At 40.0% G+C, this 6,000-nt stretch overlaps 1 long non-coding RNA gene across 1 annotated transcript; it reads right to left on the reverse strand.

The window, feature by feature from the left end:
- Positions 1–1,130: 1,130 nt before the first annotated feature.
- LOC106729136 lies at positions 1,131–5,722 on the reverse strand. Its single transcript, XR_004312516.1, has 4 exons — positions 5,503–5,722; positions 5,105–5,286; positions 3,904–3,978; positions 1,131–1,389 (listed from the first exon to the last, which is right to left on the reverse strand). It is a non-coding gene; the product is annotated as an uncharacterized LOC106729136 (long non-coding RNA).
- Positions 5,723–6,000: the final 278 nt, after the last annotated feature.

Here is a 6,000-nt window from a genome sequence, read left to right on the forward strand (position 1 = left end):
AAAAAAAAAACTATATTGGAGATACTTTTATTATAATTTGTTTGGACCTACCCCATTCTTTTTCACTCTTAGATGCTAGTATAAATAAACTACATCTTATTTAATCATTCATCTTTTGGTGGGCATTTGGGTGGTTTCTATTTTTTTCTATTACACTGAATAATCCTGTACGTGTTCCTTTTGCACTTGTGTGCAGGTATCTCCTGGGTAGACACTGATAGACAGAACTGCTGGGTCATGTAAAATGCTTCTCTAAAAAATTTAGCAGATATTTTCAATTTATTCCCCAAAAGTTGTGCTTCAATAATATATGGGTGGATTCATTTTTCTATTACCCGATACCACCTTTGAAAATGTTTGTCAATCTGATACCTAAAGCCTGTCTCATTATTGATTTACTGTGTATTTCTGCAACCTCTAGGAAAGTTGAACATCTGTGGTTTCTAGCATTTCATGTTTCCTTTACTGAGAATTTCTTGTCTATTCATATCCTTGGCCACAGTTCTATTGGGTTGTTTGTCTCATTAATTTATAAAATAATTGATATATTCTGCATAGAAACTCTCATGTGTTGAAATATTTTATCCTGTCTTTTTTCTTAATTTATGGTGTCTCTTTTCCTACAAAATTTTATTTTGATGTAGTCAGTTTTATTAACTTTATCATTTAGAGTTTTGTTTTCCGTGTCTTGTTTAGGAAAACTTACCCAAGATAACAAGGATATTCTATAATATTTGTAAAACACTTAATCTAATACTTTTATTTTTTCTATGTAGATTTGGAGTTGATTTTTATGAGCAGCATGAGGCCAGACTGTATATTTCTCAATATTTTTTCAAACAGATATCTTATTGTCCCAAAATTACTGGGCATTAACATTCTCTATCTGAAGATTTGAAATGCCATTTATAACATATGATAAATTTGCAAATACATTGGTCAATTTTCTGAAAGCTGTTATTTCTACTGATTTATTCTTGAACTAACAGGACAAGGTTTCACCTGCTACAACTTTATAATATGCTCTGATTTTTACTCAATCAAATCTACTCTTCTTTGTTCTTTTACAAAATTGCCTTTGCTATTCATAACATTTACTTTTAAATAAATTTTAAAATCATCTTGCCAAGTTGCATTAAAAAAATCCCACTGGGATATTTTATTGGAATTGCATTAAATTCATGAGCTGAGAGAAATTAACTAGGAGAAATGACATTTTACAACCCTGAGTCACACACACGTGGCGTACTCTAACATTACCACTGGTTTCAGTCATCTGCTTGATGAATTCAGCTCTCTGCTTGTGGATAAATTCCTTTCAGCTTTCTGAGAAAAGGATCTTCCAACTTTTTAGGGCAGTAGTCTCCAAATTATTTTGATTATGTATTCCTATGGGTAAAATTTGTGAGCATGAAAAAATACAAATTATTTATACATATTATCATACTAATATGTACTTTATGAAATTTTACAAAGAAATTATTTAAATAATGAGATAAATATTAAATAAAGAATAATTTTTAAACAAATGTCTTACTTTGTTTTCTAAACCCTGCTCTCATTAAAATAGTAGTTGCAAAATAAATAAATAAATAAATAAAAATAGTAGTTGCTAGTAAAAACAGCAGTTAGTTAAGATAATTTTAGCAAAAATAATGTGACTATATATGCATAAAATAATTTTAAATTATTTTTCACAACTGAAATGTGAAGGGCTGGCTTTTTTATCAATATGGGTATATAATTTATGTACAATAAACCACATTCGTTTAAACTATATAGTTTGATGAATTCTGAAAAATGTATTCACTTGTGTGAGCACCACTACAACTGAGATACAGCATAATTCCTTCCCCACAAAAGCATCCTCATGTCCTTTTAGTCAATCCCTTTCTCCAACCTGGTGCTAGGAAATTGATGTGTTTTCTGCCATTATGAAATGGTTTGCACTTTCTAGAATTATATATATATTAACAATCATAAAATATGGGCTTTTATGTATGGCTTCACTGACTAAGTATGATGATCTTTGGAGATTCCAGGCACCCGTAATTCATTCTTTTTTTTTACGGCTGGGTACTATTCCATTATATGTATGTACAATTTGTTTATTGATTCACCTGTTGATTGACATTTGGCTTTTTTCCTGCATTCAAATATTACAAATAAAGCTGTTAAGGGTAATTGTATTCACATATATTCCTTTTATCTTGAAAAAACAGTTGACTAAGAATGTTTACATCTAACTTCATGAGTATATTGGCCTGTGCCCTTCTTTTCTTGTAATGTCTTTGTCTGGTTTTGGTATCATGGCAATGCTGTCCTCATAGAATGAGTTAGAATGTATTTCCTTCTCTTCAATTTTTGGGAAGAGTTTGAGTAGATTTATTTTTACCTTAAATGTTTGGTAGAAATTACCAGTGAAGCCATCTGGGCCTGGAATCTTTATGGGAAGACTTTTAACTAAATTTCAATTTCGTTAATATTTTATTTATTTATGTATTCATTCATTCTTTTTTTGGTGGGGGGAGGTAATTAGGTTTCCTTATTTATTTATTATTAGAGGAGATATTGGGGATTGAACCCAGGACCTCATGCATGCTAAGCATGTGCTCTACCACTCACATGTTCTGCCCTTTCCCTATCCATTTCTCTTAAATTGACAAATTTAGTGCCAAAAACTTCCTCAAACTTTTCCTCATTATCATGTATCTTGTTTGTTTTCTTTGTTTATTTTTTTAGTCATTTTAGGCAAGAGGATAAATTCAATCTTTGTTACTTCATCTTGGCTAGAAGCGTAAGTCAGGACATTTACACTTACTCTAAGATGGAGAGTTACTGGACAGTTTTGAGCAGAGGAGTGAAATGAGTTACAAATTACAGAATTCTTCTGGTTGCGGTGATAAGAATAGTCTTAAGCGGGTTAAGGGCAGAATCAGGGAGACAAATTAGGAGTCTACTGCAAGAGAGGATGTTGGCCAGGACTAGTGTGGTGGTAGTGGTGGTCAGAAAGTGGCTGACTGGGTTGTCAGAAGGACTCTTGTCGGGTATGGAAGAAGGTTTGGGGCCTGAGTAACTGGAAGAATGGAGTATCACTGAGAAGCAGAAGACTGTAGGAGGAACTGGGAAGAGGGTGGGACAGGTTCTGCTTGAGATGCCTACTCATCCCCCAGGAGATTTCAAAGATTTCAAAGCAGGCAGCTGGTTATACAGGTTGGGACTGAGGGGAATCATATGGGCTGGAGACATTAGAGACATAACCATGTCAATAGTATTTAAGGCCCTGACACTAGATGAGGTTTCTAAAGAATGAGAGTAGAAAGGAAAGAGATCCAAGACCAAACCCTAAGTTACCACATTATGTAAAAGTTGGGGTGGGGGGGTGGGGGGGAGAAGGACCTGCAAAGATTAAGAGAAGTAGTCAGAAATGTAGGCACAATGGAAGCCCAGTGTGGTCTTAGAAGCCCAGAGGTGTTTCAAAGAGGATGTAGTGATTGGTTTTCAAATGCTGGCAGATCAAGTGGTTCACCAACTAGAAAACGACTCTAGCAATGTGGTGGCCATTTGTGACCTTGGAAAATAGTTTTAGTGGAGTTATGGGGTTAACTGGAATGGGTTCAAGAAAGAGAGAAATCAGAGATAGTACATACACACAAATCTTATTAATCAGAAGAGGCGTATTTTGACATTTTGAACAAACAGTTCAAAACACTGAAATTCCATATAGAAGATTTTAAAGCAGATTAGAAAATTGTTTCCAGATTAGGTTTTCAAGTATGAAAGTCTTACACTCCTATTCTTTTAGGCAACAAAATAGAGTCTATCCTTGTTATTCACTGATTTCATATTTGTGACTTCATCTACTCATTAAAATGTATAGGCAAATTTAAAAGCAACACTCACCCTGCTTTCCCCGCTCATTTGCAGACACAGCAGTGCCCAGAAACAGTTGTTTCGCCTGGTGCTGGGTGCGCGTTCCTGGTTGAGGTAGATAGAACAAAGTGATACTCTTGTTTCAGCTCTCACTCTGTAAACACGTGTCCTTTTCCTGGTCTATTCAATGCTACACTTTTTTTCACATTATGTGCTTTTTGCTAGTGCTTTTGCTATTTAAAATGGTCCTCAAAGGTACTGCTGAAATGCTGCCTAGTGTTTCTAAGTGCAAAAAGGCTGTGACGTGCCTTACGTGCAAAATAATTGTGTTAACTAAGCTTCCTTCAGACATGAGTTACAACACTGTTGGCCATGAGTTCAACTAATAACTCGAAAATACACATTAAATACAGTGTCTTTGACACACCCAAAAGACAAGGATATGCATTGACAGGGTCACAAAAATGTCGCCACCAGAGGCTGGCAGAAACCTAACCTTGTATTTCCCCTAGAGCAGAGCTCTGGTTTGCTTATTCAGTGTTTGCTAAGACTTTATGGAACATAACTCTTTTGAAGAAGAATCAACGGTAACATATTTTCAAACATCTCTTCTAAAAATGGTATCAAAAAAGCAGGCACCATCTCAACTGACTGCTGTTACCTTTACCTTGAAAGGAGGCTTTTTTTAAACAGCATTTGTTAGGAAGCATATCTTTGTTAGCCACTTACAGAAAAAAAAGTGTCAGCAAATTTGGGGACACTTGTCTTTTTCCAAAAGAAAATGTAGAACCTATTAGCTTTAGAACAATAAAAAGGAAGGAATGAGAAAGGTGGCTTCAAAAAAGAGTGCCTTCAATTGTAATATTTCTCTAAAATAACAAATTAGGCACACTATATTCAATCTGAGCAATGGGTAAATATGTTATCCTAGACTCCTTTTGGCATGTTTAAAATAAACATGTAACTTAACTTGGATTAAACAGCGCTATGGTAATATCTGACTATTTGCTAAAGAGCCACCATTATCTGATGGACAGCTCGTGACCGGTTGGTGATGTCACCGACCCCAATCAAAAGGTCAGGACACGCTATTACATAACTCGACGGCTTTAAGGCAGATTCACTGGCCACTGGAATTGGGAACTTACTGCTTTAAAGCTACAAATTGCAATCATGCGAAAGCATCATATTAAAAACAGGAAGAAAGTTCATCCACTTTTGGGGGCGGTACCGAAGGGGTGAGACCAGACACATGCAGCCACTCATCAAAGGCTGGAGATGGACGAGCAGGTCTGGCCAAGAGCAGAACGGGACTGAGGGCCTTCCAACAAACTCAGTGTGCAGCTGAACTGGATTCCACAGCACCGGAAACGGCAACTCCCACTTGGGGCGCTGCGGACACACGAGTCGAGGCTGCCTTCCAGGAAGCCAAAAAAAAAAAAGAAAAAGGAAAAGAAAGAAAGAGAAAAAGGAGATAGTGGAGAGCAGGGCTTCGGCCGCAGCCCACACGCCGCGCCCTCGCCTCTTCGCGGTCGCCGCCCTCTGCCCCCGGCCACTCCCGAGTGGCCCAGCCCTCCGACCCCGCGGCTGGCCGGGCGCTGCCCGCCGGCGGGGACCTCAGGTGCGTACCCCGCCCCCACCGCAGCCGCCATTAAGAACGGGTGCTTTGCTTGGAACTTTCTCGTCCCGCGGGCCTGGCGGAGGGGAGGCCTGGGGAGGCCACCGGCCTCGGCGCGCAGCAGCAGGCGCCCCCTTCCCCGCCGGCCCGGCGGGTCCCCGAACCGGTTCCGCGCGGGCGGGGCCCGCGGAGTGGGGGTGGGGCGGGGAAGCCCTCGCGCGGGGGCAACGGCCTCACCACGGAACGCGCACCCCTCTCCCTTCCGATTGGCTGAGCGAGGCAGTGGGGGCGGGTGTTGTCGGCCCTAGGCTCTCTAGGGCCCGGTGTGCGTGAGGTCACGCTCCGGCTGGCGTACGTGTGGCTAGCGCGCTGCGTGCGGACGTGCCTGATTGGTGAGGTGGGGGGCGGTAGCCGCTGTTGCCTGGTAACTGCCCCGGGCTCCTCGGCGGAGTCGTCCTGACATCGCCCCTCATGTCGCGCGGCGAGGGTTTTGTTGTGGGTGTGGTCAG

Source organism: Camelus ferus, chromosome 18, assembly GCF_009834535.1.
Source record: "Camelus ferus isolate YT-003-E chromosome 18, BCGSAC_Cfer_1.0, whole genome shotgun sequence".
Lineage (NCBI taxonomy): Eukaryota > Metazoa > Chordata > Mammalia > Artiodactyla > Camelidae > Camelus > Camelus ferus.